Source organism: Vipera ursinii (assembly GCF_947247035.1).
Source record: "Vipera ursinii genome assembly, chromosome: 1".
Classification (NCBI taxonomy): Eukaryota; Metazoa; Chordata; class Lepidosauria; order Squamata; family Viperidae; genus Vipera; species Vipera ursinii.
This window is the reverse complement of record NC_139512.1, coordinates 139,673,922-139,688,001: the sequence shown is the minus strand read 5'-3', so window position 1 is coordinate 139,688,001 and position 14,080 is coordinate 139,673,922.

Sequence of the window (14,080 nt, the reverse complement as noted above, 5' to 3'; positions counted from 1 at the left end):
GGAGACTACTAGGAAATCCCAGCACTCTAAACCCAATGGAAATGTAAAAAAAAAAGCATTCTAGAAGAAGATAGTGGCAACCTGCTTCATTTTATTATCAAGAAAGCTGTGTGAAGATGTGTACAAAAGGCACCAGGACATAATTCAAGGTGCTGGTGATGACCTATAAAGCCCTGAATGGCTTGGGTCCGGGTTATTTGAGGGAACATCTGCTGCCAGCATCAAGTTCCCTTCGTCCAGTGCGCTCCCACAGGGAGGGCCTTCTCAGGGTGCCACTGGTAAAAGATTGCCGGCAGATAACACCCAGGGAGAGGGCCTTCTCTGTGGGTGCGCCTGCCCTCTGGAACCGGCTGCCCGTGGAGCTTAGGACTGCCCCTGATCTTCGTTCATTCTGCCGGGACCTGAAGACCTGGCTCTTTGAGCTCTCCGGCCCAGGCTGAGAATTTTTAACTGGGGTTTTTATTTTTAGGGATAATTTAATCTTTTTTAATTGTTTTTTAACACTTGTATTTTGTATTGGTTTGATTTTAAAATACCCTGTAAACCGCCCTGAGTCCTTCGGGAAAGGGCGGTATATAAATCTAATAAAATAAATAAATAAATAAAATTCTTAAGTGCAGTATTTGCAACACGGGCCTTCCACACTCCTGACCACATTAAAAATGTCAACGAGAACTGTTGAGGGAAGGAAGGCAAAAGTCCACCCACAAACTTGATAGATCAGAGGGCCCCAACCTTTGCGGCTTGGCGCCCCATTTAGTGGGGAGAGGGGAACTGGCCCATGCAAGCGAGGAGCTGACGTGTGCACTTGCAGCTCCACTCACGCAAGCAGCGAGCTGGTGCACATGTGCACACAGCTCTTCTACAAGTAGAGATGCATGTGCGTGTGCATGCTGGTCCACCACTCACGCGAGTGGAGCTGTGCATGTGCACATCTGCCCGTTGCTCATGCAGCCCGGTTCTGAATAGGCCAGGTGAGTTGGGGACCCCTGTGATAGATAATAAATGAGAGAGAAAAAGAAAAAAGGAAGGAAGGAAAAAGAAAAGAAGAAAAAGAAAGAAGAGAGAGACAGAAAGATAAAATGAAAACCATAACATAATATCAGAATTTTAGCTGGAGAATGGTTCCTTCGGTTTTCTTCTGCAAAATGAATGAATGAATGAATGAATGAATGAATGAATGAATGATATGTATTGGAACGGAATCCAGCATTAAATTAAAACTAGCTCTCTCAAGTTGGTTTATACAAAAACATATATAATTTATTCATCTCCCCTATAGATCTTCTCATATTGTAATGCTTCATTCAAAGCAAAATCTCCCAAACCACTTTTTTTAAATGTACAAAACATAGCTGGGCCTATTGCTTATATGCCAATCTTAAGCATCGATGCTTAGCAATGATCTTCAGTTTTCTAAATGCCTTATAAGTTTTCTATGATTAAAAAAATAACTCTTGGACCTATTTTCCTGGAAGCAAGCCCCATGGAATATTTATTTTTGCATTGACATGGGATTGTATCGATGGTCAGTAGTATTGAACTGCATGGTCAATTTCCTCTAAGAGAGCAGAGTCTCGGACAAAGTAGCAGAATAATCTATGTTCAGAATAAGCCAGGTGGAGAGTAGAGGAGAAAAAAAAAACAGGTGTACAAACCCCACAGAAAGGTATGAAAGCTATTATTTCACTCTCGCTTTGAAGGAAGAATTCAATGGGGCACAGACAGTGGTGGGATTCAGCCGGTTCGCACCACTTTGGCAGAACCGGTAGCTATTTGTTGTTGTTGTTGTTGTTGCCCAGGCCCAGAATGGACTTGCAGAAGTGGCATCCACACAGAGAACCGGCTGTTCACCTATTTGAATCCCACCACTGGGCATAGGGCTGAGAAAAAAAAAAAATCCAACTTGTCTTCAGACAGCGTAAGATTACCGCTCAAGTTTCTTTGCAGACGCCACAATGTTTCTGACAGATCTCTAACAAAAGGAGGCTGTGGATACAATTAAAGCGTTCTAATCCTAGGAAAAGAACATGCACATTTGGCAAGCTTTTAAATTACATATTTTCTAGCTGGATCTTCCTTTTTCATGGTTCATTTAAAAACAGCCTTCCAACCTGTATTTTAGAAACGTGGGCCGAAGGGGAGTGAATTTAAATGAGTGCAGTGGGAGGAGGCTGAAGTCTTTCTTGCTCACCTGAGGAGATAAACTAATTTTCCTTTGCAATTTTCCTTCTTCAGGGCAATACTTTCTTCTTTTCTGCATCCTGATAAGTAATTGGAAATGTCAATCAGTGAATGGCAGCTCCGAAAAAGATAAAGCCCACACTTGGGATTGCGAAAAAAGGGATCCCAAATAAAATGGTGAGATTAAAATAAAACTGTCTTGAGTTGCCCACGTTCACATTTAGAAGTGTCCTTACTTAAATGCTGCAAAGCTTTCTGGTAGTGTAGAGCTGTACTATTTCTCCTCTCAGAGGAATAGTGTGGAGCTGAAAAATGTCCAGAAAAAGAAGATAATCTGCCGGGTCGAACACTTTCCCTTTGGAGAAAAGATGATACATGTAGTCCTCAACTTACGAACACAATTGAGTCCAAAAATCCTGTTCTAAGTGAGGCATTTGTTAAGTTTTGCCCCATTTTAGGGCCTTTCTTGCCACTGTTGTTGAGTGAATCACTGCAGTGATTAAGTTAGTAACCTAGTTGCTTTGTTTTCATAAGGTCACAAAAGGTGATCACATGATCCCGGGACACTGCAACTGTCATAAGTGTGAAGCATCTGAATTGTAATCACGTGACCATGGGGATGTTGCAATGGCCATAAGTGTGAAAAATGGTCATAAGTCACTTTTTTCAGTGCAGTTGTAACTTTGAACAGTCAATAAATAAACTGTTGTAAAATCGAGAAGACTACCTAATTTTGGGAATATTTAGGTAAAATGAGAAACAGATGTCGACAGGACCACTATTGAGTACATTAGCATTGTATGGTCTGGTCTGTCTCTCATTATAATGGGATTCAGGGTGAGTCATCAAAGCTGTCTGGTGAGTTAATTTTTTTTCCACCCGAAAACTGAAACCAACTAACCAAATAACTTTTGGAAGGTAAGACCATCCATAACCATTTTTTACCAAAGGTCATGTATAAACAGATGAGGGAAAATTTATATAGGTCTGTGTATAGACCAGATTGAAGGAGTCAATTTTAGTCTAATGTTAGATCCCCTATCAATATTCAGCATCCATCCATCCATCCATCCATCCATCCATCCAAAAATGCTTAATTGGCTCCAGATCCTCAGGCATAGTCTTCAGTTTGGCATTAAGTTTTTCCTCAAAATAATTAATGAATCTGATGCCTCAGTGGGGCTCTTTGTCTGTTCAGATCCCGGTATACTATGTCTGTCATCGTCGTCGTCATCAAAATTATCATTATCATCATCTTCATCTCTTTCTCTCTCTCATCTCACCCAGCAGTGATACAGTAATAGGTCAATGGAATCTCACTAAACCAGAGAACTTTTGTATTTGGTAAGTTCAGTTTGGCAAAGTCTTGGAGAAAATAATCTCCAGTTTCCTGTTTTCTATCTTTTCCTTCGTGGTCTCTCTCTCTCTCTCTCTCCTAAAAAGTTATACTTTATTCATTTTAATATGTACCAGCAGGATTAGTTTTAAACAAGATGAATGTTGTCCCTCTTTAATTCCCTAACATCTCTTTTACTTCCCCACCACCACCCCAGCATGGGCATTGTGATTTGAAAACTGTCACAGAATGGCCTCCCAGTTGAATATGTTGAGATAGTAAACAACTATTCACACTTCTTTATACTCTGAAGTTAGCATAAACGCTGAACTGAGGGAAATGAGTGGAACGGAGAAAATGTTTAGAAAAATAATATGCTAGATGACAATTCACAAATTCTTATTGCTATAAATGTTATGATCTTTATATACTTTTCTCTCCTTTGTTTTTGTTTCATACCTTACAGGTCCACCAACTCCCCTGTGTTGTCAACATATCTTTCTTACTATTGATTTTATTTAATCTCTTACTGAGAGCCATGCACTTAAACAATTTCCTCTGTGTGGCAAACCCAACAAGTTATAAAATAAATACACAGGTAGTCCTCAACTTACAATCACAACTGAACCTAAAATTTCTGTTGCTAAGTGAGACATTTGTTAAGTGAATTTTGCTCCATTTTACGACCTTTCTTGCCCGCATTTGTTAAGTGAATCACTGCAGTTATTAAATTATGGCCACAGTTGTTAAGTGAATTTGGCTTCCCCTTTGACTTTGCTTGTCAGTGGGGGTCACAAAAGGTGATCACATGACCCCGGGACACTGCAACCATCATAAATATGAATCATTTGCAAAGCGTCTAAATTTTGATCACGTGACCATGGGGATGCATCAACGCTCATGTAAAAATTGGTCATAAGTCACTTTTTTCAGTGCTGCCGTAACTTTGAATGGCCACTAAATGAACTGCTGTAAGTTGAGGACTACATGTATTTATGTAAACAAAAATCAGTAAAGGATAAACTCACTCTCCTTGTGCGTTTGGGTGCATTCAGGTACAAATGCATATGGTTTTTATAGTATTAATCAACGCTTTAAGCAAGTTTGTTTAGAGTGCCCAAAGGCTATAGGCACCAGTTTGCACCAGTTTTGCAGAACCAGTAGCTATTTTTTTGTTGCCCAGGCCCAGAATGGACTTCTGGAAGCGGCATCCACACAGAGAACTGGTTGTTCATATATTTGAATCCCACCACTGGCTACAGGTAATGATTTAAATCAAGATTACCCAATGTCTTTTGCTTTCAGATCAAGAATAATACCTAACTTTTGAATGGCGTATCATTTGGCTTCAAAAAGTAAGTAGAATCAAGACAACTAAATAGGACATGTAGGAACAATAATTAAATTTGCTTTTATATTAACTTTCATTTAATGAGCATTACATTTAATTAAATATTGTTAATATTCTTATGTCCCATATATTTTATATTTTATATTAGATTGTATTGTAAATTATGATTGGGTGCCAACGCTTAGAGGAATTTAACTTGACCATATATTTACTAGAATAATTAACACATGGAAACATCAAAATAGTAAGGCAAAGAATTTTTACTTTCTGTGCCATTCTTACCTGCTTTAAGATCAAAGGAAAGGGTGCTACTGAATATGTGAAGGCAGCCTAGAGCCCTGGTAGCACAGTGGTTAAAATTCAAAATTGCAGACTAATTCTGCTGACTGCCAGTAGTTCGATCCTGACGGCTCAGGATTGACTCAGCCTTCCATCCTTCCGAGATTGGTAAAATGAGGAGCCAGATTGTTGGGGGCAATAGGCTGACTCTGTAAAATGGGTTAGAGTGCGCTATAAAGCACTATGAAGTGGTATATAAGTCTATGTGCTATTGCTAAATATAAGTTTATGGTTAGGGTTGCAGGATTCATCATTGGCCATTTTGAAGATGTGCAGCAAGTAGTCTTGTGTGGTTGTGTATTCAGCTCACTTTATTTTTAAATGCTAAGGGTAGGCAAATGCATAACCTCCAGATCTCTAAAAATATTTAATTCCAGCATATATCGTTAATCTATGATTCAGAGCATGTTGAATGTAGAAAAATGAGTAAACCATGGTTATGTTAACCCCATGTACTTTCTCAGACCTTCTGTATATGGACTTATCCTCCCATTGACCTCTCTGTGGCATTTATTTGCTTTGATAACCATTAATTTGTCCATGCCCTCATGATAACCTTTGTCTCCCCTCTAACCCATAGCTGAGACAGTTTAAAGTCATATTTAGTTGCTCCAGTCTCATTATAGAGTTTTCCTTTTTTCCCCCCTGGCACAGTTTTCAGCACACCCATGATTAAGGATGCATCATTTAATACTGTACAAACCATTTCCCCTGGATTGCATTAAAGGTCCAACTGCTCTGTTATGTTTTGTTTTGAGCAGGAAGGGTGAAATTTTAAGTGGAAATTAGAGGACAGCATTAAGTAGATCCCTGTTGCTTTCTACTTACAAGAGCAGCCTAAAGTGGATATCTTTCCAATGAATTGTTAGAGGATCCCAGAAGTGCATCTAATGTTTTTGTGCATAAAGTTAGACATACTACAGACTTGGGACTGGCTTCTGGTTTTGTACAGTTAGCACAACAACCGAGGGATCATGTGGCTCTGTACCCTACAGCTGATTTCTCTCTGCTAGGGAACCCTAAATGGGCCTGAAGTCGCCCCAGAGAAGCAACAAAGAAAGAGGAGTGCCCCATCAACCGTGGAGAGACAGCGGTCGATCTGGTCGGCTGGGGAAAGCCCTCCAGAAGAAAGGTTAGCTTCATTCCAGAGTCTAGCCCAAGCTACAAACAGCCAAAGCCAAAAAGCACTAATTTAAGCTTGATCATAAACAACGTGATTGGAATCTTCTACTTGATAATTGATTTCCTGGGGGGAAAAAACCCAAGAAGCAAAATCCTCTGAAAGTGAGAAGGAGGGGGAGCTTTGCCCCACCCTCCCACAGAAGGAAGTGGTGAATTAAACCTTTATGTGGGACAGAAATATATTGAAATGAAATGAACATAAGACTTAAATCTGGATAAGTTTGAAATTGGTGGAATTTGTTAAGATTTTTTTTCCAAAGGTTTATTGAAAACAGAAGAAAGTAATTGTTTGTTTTGAACATTGAAAAAATGAACTGGAGCTGACATCTTGTGGTGGAGGAAAATATACAACTGTAGTTGCTCTGATACAGGAACTGACAGAAAGCCCAGTAAAAGATATCTTGTTTTTGTGACCTTCAATGTCTTAACTAAACAGAGAACAACTGCAACAACAACAACAACAACAACAAACATTTTGGGCTATTTACAAATAAACCTTGGGGGGGGGGAATTGACCTTCCTGGATTATAAATACTTATAGAATTATGACTTTAAAGCTGCTTGCAGAGAAACAAAAACTTTGATTCTTGGCTATCATGGAACATCAGAGACCTGCAAAAAGAACATATCAAGAAAAAACAAAAACTTTCCAGGAGGAAATGTATACTATGTTGCAACTAATTCAAATGACAATGATTTCAAACCATGAGGAAATTTTTAAAAAAACAACTTTGAAAATTTAAATGAACACATGTTCAATTTAACCTTACAACAACAAAAAATCTCAGAAAATAAAAATAGAGAGCGATCAGATAAAAAATATAAACCAGAGGAAAGAGATTTAAAGATGGAACTCAATAATGGAAGGGATTATGATTTAACCCAGGCGGAGAAAAACTTGCAGGAAATATTGGACATGGAAAAGATAACCTTCACTTTAAGATTGCAAAATAAGTCTGAGGACAAGAACAGAGATTTGACAAAATGGATTATAGAGTTGTCAGGAGAACTACAAGAACCTAAGAGGCAATAATGATAAGAGAAATTAAGAGAGAAAGAAAGAAAAAGATTTTCAATGAATACGAAGGGGTGAAACCCTCCCACAAAAACATTTTACTGGATTTGTCTCTTGTACCTACAAGAACATCTACAAGACTATGGGAAGACTTTTTGGTCCAGTGGAGCATACTGATTAGAAAACATGTTTGGCAAAAAAAAAGGCTAAAGTTAAAATTAAGAAATTGGATGATGGGACCTATCAAATGGAATATTTAAAGATTAAACATTTGTTTGAAGATGGTTAAAAAAATAGAAAAATTCTGGCCCCTCAAGTAACTTAGTATTTTTTTAATTTACTTTTTTATTTTTTATGATATGAGAAATATAAAAATGTTGGGGTGGTTTACATGAGGGAAAGGTTTTAAGTATTTAAGTGTAATTGATCTTGAGAAAATCTCAATTGATAAGAATGTTCTGAATAGATTCAAAAGATTAGATTATTGGATTTATTAGATGGAATGTTTAAAGATTAAATATTTATTTGAATATGGTTAAAAAGAATAGAAAAAAATTAGATATAAATGTATTTTAGCTTAAGAGGGAAATGTTTTTCAAGTAGTATATTATTTCCTTCTCTTTTCTCTCTCTTTTTATTGTTTCTTTTTAAGATATGAGAAACGTAAAACTGTTGGGATGGCTTGTATAAGGAAAAAGATTTAATACTTAAGAAAGTATTAAATACTGGAGAACATCTTAACTGGTAAGAATGTTTTGATCATTGCAGGGAACACAAAACAACACTAAACAGGAACTTTGAAAACAGGATTTCTGATGAGGTAATTAGGATTACTACTTAGAAAAGAAGCTTTATATTGATATGGTTGTTAAATACTAGAAAAATGTTTATATTCAATTATTATCTACCAAAATATTAAGAAATGTACTAATTTAAGGTTGGAAAAAGAGAATATTATTGGAGGAAGAGAAAATCAAAGAAAGCTACTATGTGGATTATGGAATTATAGATATTAATTGTTATGGATTGTTTTTAAATGTAAATCCAGACAACATGCTGTTTACTAAATATTAAGGTAAATATGTTAAAAATCAATAAAATATATTTTAAAAAAAGACTTGGGGCTGATGTTGGAACAGATTTCCCATGAACCTCTGTCCCAATAGTTATAGGACATAACTATTATTTTAATTATATTTGGAGTCCACAGAGCTGGCAATAAAATTTGGGATTTACACTTTCAACAACTATGAATCCACCAAATCTAGGAATCAGTGGATGTTTTAATTTCTTCTGAAGATTTTTACTAGTTTGTACTGTCCCTGAATGACCCTCTGTGCTTTGAATAGCTGGTAATACAGTTACTCTGAAACTTATACATGGAATAAGTACGTGAAAGAACATATGATATGATGCAAGGTATCGTATGTGGCTTTGTGTGTGATTTACTGATTGGTCCTTAAAAGCTAAATTAGGAGTAAGCAAATGCATGCCCTACCCCCAGATATTTTATAGTAGAAATTTTATGTTTCCTGATTGTATACAATTGTATGCTAGGGGGTTGAAAGGAGCTTAAAACAGAAAGCACAAATGTGCCTTCCTATGAATGAAAAATAAGGACCAAGTCAAAGTTTTCAAAATGTGAAGTGATCTTTTCTGTATTTGGGGTTATTTATACATTTCTAGATTAAGGGTTGCTACTACTTCTAGGATCAGGGATGGAGGGATGTATTGAATGTGTGCCATCCAAGATCTGCAACTGGGCATCACCCACCACCCACAGACTACCATATGAGGACAACTTATGCATTTAAAGATCGCTTGGAGATATGAGATACTTCCAATGTAATCTACTGGGTCCCCTGCGTGGATTGCCCCTGTGACTATGTACAACAAATGGGGAGGAAGCTAACCACCAGATTGCAAGAATACAAGCCAGTGGTCAGACAAAGAGACTGAAATTCATTCATAGCTTCACACTGCAATGAACACAGACATACAATCAATTTTGCAACTACTAAGATTGTTGGATAAGCAGGCACAAAAACAGCCAGGAAGTGATTGAAGCCCAGGAAATGGGCCCCTTGTCAGTCAACAGGACTGCTGACTTACCACCACCTTATCAAGTACTTAGGAGGCAAGGGCTTGGCAGCACAAGAAAGCAATAACCAATGACTTAATAGCCAGTTTGTCAACTTTAAAAATGAGCATGGCTGTGGAAATCTTCCTTATTCATTTTCTGTTGACACATTGAAAGGAGGGAGTGGGGGATTGCCCGGTGCTTCGCTAATCTAAATAAACTTTTGTCCCATGGGAACCAAGGTCATCGGCTGCTCCTGAGACTGCAGGCTGGGCGTTTCGTGAAAAGCCTGCCAAGAAGATGTATTGGGGAACGTAGTTGCTTACATAGACTTAGGGGTGGGATTTCTTAACTTTGTATTGGGGAATTGTTACGTGTGTCTTCAGACTTGGTTTCACTTTTGACATGCTGATACTTTGCAATTAATAAACATGTTCTTTGAGGAATTTCCAAGCCTCAGAGTTCTGCTTTATTTCTCTCTGTCTGACAGAACAATGACACAATCATCAACACCTCAATCTACATCTAAAAAGCCACATAAAACAAGCACCATATAAATACCACATACAACAGTCATAAATATGAACCAGTTGTCTGAATTTTGATCACACGATCATGCAAAGGTCATAACTGCAAAGGTCATAACTGTGAAAACTGGTCATAAGTCACTTTTCTCAGTGCCATGGTAACTTTGAATGGTCACTAAATGTACCATTGTTAGTCAAGGACTACCTGTACCACACTGGCAGAAATTTGCAAATGGTGAAAACAATTGTTGGCTGATTCTGAACTCCTTCATATATTATTGGGAAATGGAACTCCTACAGTTGGCTGCAATATGGAAGACTTAAAACTTAAACACACATTATTAAGAGCACTTAAATCCCTTCTGTGATTATTAAATGACTACGATCAGTTTGATAGATGAGGAGAAACACTATTCTGAAACCAGACTAGCTAAACGCAAGCATTAAATTGCCTATCTCATAGATTAGAATTGAAAGAAAGGAGGATTTGCCCTCTAACTCAGTTAGTGGAGTTTCTTTGTACCATTGTTAGCCAGTTGTACGGGTGAGTCTCGGATCAGCTCATTTTTTGTGTCCAAGTTTATTTTAATATTAAAAACATCTGCCTAGCCCTCACCTGCACACATCTCTGCAGACAATGCCTATCACAATCTCTAAAACCAGTCCCTGTAGATGCATTCCTTATATTAGAAAAGTGTCGATGTCTACAGAAGATTTTACTCTAAATGTGCAAACCAGATTTGAGTGCCAAAACATTGCCTTCTGTTTATAGGATAATAACTTTAGCAAGCACACACTTGTTAAAGGGGGAACTCCCTAATTTTAAAATGCTTTTTTTTTATAATTGTGCCGAATGCTTCTTTGTGAAACGGATTCCTTAAATCCAAGAGAGACTTCTTTTCTGTCCTGATCTCCTCCCCATCCTTTTTTCCTTCTTCTCACTGTTGTTCTTATGCTGCTTGTTCTGTGTCAGCTGCTGCCTAGCAACTTTTTTAATATCTGGAAGGACAGACCAGGACACTGGACTATGTCCTGAAATGCTGCCAATCTAATTCCCTAGCAACTTGGGTAGAGAGAAACTTCTCCTTGTCAGAAGCTGCATAGATCAACCCCTTGACACAGTCCAGTACATTTGATTCATACAATCATGGTCTTTTCTCTCAATATGGGCCTTGCAGGAAGTAGGTTGTGGCCATCAGCCATGCAACATAGCGGTTGACACATTCAGTAGAAGAAGAAATGTGATTTCTCAATAAGCTAATCAAAACAAGTCCCATAATTGTTAAAGCAGAATTCACTCAGGGTGATAATTAATATTCTTCCGTAGCTTTAAAGTAGTAGGGTAAAGAATGATTGGTTCAGCTTTGTTAATTTATCTCAATAAGCTATTTCATAATATTCTATAGCTTGATGAATTCATTTATTTAACTTGTCAGTATTAATAACACCAATTAAGAAGAAGTTATAATACACTGTAGGAACAAACTGGTTTTGAATAGCATTTGTAGCTTTGATCTCTCTGTTAGTTCCCTTTGTCAAACTTCATTTTTTTTATAGTAATTTTATTTTAAAAAAAATACAGTTAAAAAGATATAAACTAATACGAGCTACAAAAAGAAAAGTTTAAGAAGAAGGAAGCGCATAGAGGAAAAGAAATAGAAAAAAGAAAAAGAAAATATCAATTTATTGTTAGTGTTGAAGACTATTTTCAATCAAGATGCTCAGTAGAATTTATCCACTTCATAAAGACGTTTAGAGGAAAACTTCTGCCTGTGTTCTTGGGTATGTCCTCGAGATATTTCTTCTTCTGGGTGCAATTGTATTGGGATATATGCCCAGAGGAAGCTGAGAAAGTGTTTGGACAATTGTATTGTCAGTTTTCACCAATTGTTTTCCATTGAAGGCCATATGGGCTTCAGAACTGGAATTGGTGGCTATTTCCAATCTTGCCCTGGGATATTCTTTTTCTGAACTACATCTAGAACACTCCTCAACAGAACCATTCTAGAATAAATGCTTTATAAAGATGCTGTATAAAAAAAACAGAAGTGATAGGGATTTTAGAAAACTAGTTATTGAGTTTGGTTGCCTCAAGAATTACTATCCTTGCTTGTTCCTACTGAGCAGAACAGCATTAAAGTTTGCGTTACAATCAGCTGTTATACTGGAGAATGACCAAAAGATTGCCAGATTATCTGTATTTCTTGCAGCAATTCTCTGTGGCTCAAATTCGACTTAACATTGTTTTGGCAATAGAAGAAAGGACTTCTCAATGCAATTGCCGGCTCTTGTGTAGTGGGTCCGACGCAAGGAAGAGATGCCAGCCGGTGTGTGAGTTCAGCTCTTTATTGAAGGGGGGTAGTGAACTGGGGAGTGAGGGCTACCTGGCCTCCTTAAATACCTAGCCAGGTAAGCGGACAGCCAATGGGGTTGGCCCTAGGTTTCCCGCCGAAACTGGGTTTCCCACCAAAACCGTCCAGGCCAACGCCCCCTGGTGGCTGTTGCTATGCAGGTGCCTGCATACATAACACCCCTCCCCCCTTAGAGAAGAACCACATAACAATGAACAACTTGCAGCTACTACAACTATGTACACTGATTCAACACTAGTATATAAAAAACATAACGATGCCACTGCGTGGGGGTCACTTGCACACATAGTCTGATAGGTAAGCAGGTGTCCTGTGTGGCTGGGTGGACTGTCTGGGTGTGGTTTGGCCCTGGGCTTGGACCGCGGGTTCTTGAGGCCTCTGTGCAGGGTTGCAAAGAGCTGGGATAAGGAGGCCCTCCTCCTCTGGTTCCTGCTCTGTGCAGTTCCCGGCTGGGTTGACCTCTCCTGGGGTGTGGCTCTCCTGTTGGGCATGTGTGGTGCGCTCAGGGACGCTTCCTCTGAGCTGGTCGATGTGTCACCTTATGCATCTGTCCCCCTCCACCCCTATGATGTAAGAGAGGGGTCCTGTTCCCTCAACCACTGTCCCCGGAACCCATGGATGTCCAGCCTCGTAGTTCCTTGCCCAGACCAGGTCCCCTACATTGAGAACCCTGTGTGCAGGTGATGATGGCAATGGTGATGATGGTGATGATGGTGATGGTGGTCTTACGGTCTTGGCTGCTACCCGGTCTGGGTGTAAACGGTCCAGCTTGGTGATGAGGCGCCGCCCCCATCGCAGTTCTGCTGGGCTCTTCCCGGTAGCCACGCATGGTGTAGTGTGTTGGGTGAGCAGAAATTTCGCCAGCCTGTGGTGCCAGTCCCCACTGATGATGCGCAGGAGTGCATCTTTGGTCGTCCTGTGGCTGTGTGGCTGGCAATGTCCTCAGCATGAACGGGACACTCCGGTAGTTCCTGCAGGGCTAGGATCTGTGTGGCTGGGGCTGGGTCTGGATCCGGGGTGTCTAAAGGAAGCCTACTTAGACCGTCTGTGTGGCCCATCTCCTTCCCTGGCTTGTGCACCAACTTGCAATTGTAGGCTGCAAGGAAGATGGACCACTGGAGCATTCTGGGGGACAGAATTTGGGGGGGTCTGCCTGTCCGTTGTGAACAGACCCAGGAGTGGTTTGTGGTCTGTGTAGACAGTGAACTCCCTGCCATATAAGTAATCGTGGAATTTCTTGATTCCTGCCACGATTGCCAGGGCTTCTTTGTCAATCTGGGCATAGTTTCTTTCTGCTCCAGACAGAGTCCTGGAATAGTACGCTATGGGGATTTGTGCCCCGTTGAACTCAAGGTGACTGAGAACTACGCCCACACTGTAAGGCGATGCATCACATGTGATGCAAATGGGCTTGGACTTGATGAAATGGGTTACTGTCGATTTATCCGACAGCAATGCTTTCAAGGCCCTGAAGCTCTGGTTGTGGGTGGCAGTCCAGACCCATGTTGCCTGCTTGTCTAGTAGCCTGTGGAGTGGTTCAGCAATGGCTGCCTTGTGTGGGAGGAATGTATGATAGAAATTCAACAGACCCAGGAATGCCTGAAGCTCTGCCTTGTTCTTGGGTGTGGGTGCTAGTTTGATGGCCCTCACCTTGGATTCTGTGGGGTGGATTCCCCTGGCATCTATTCTAAACC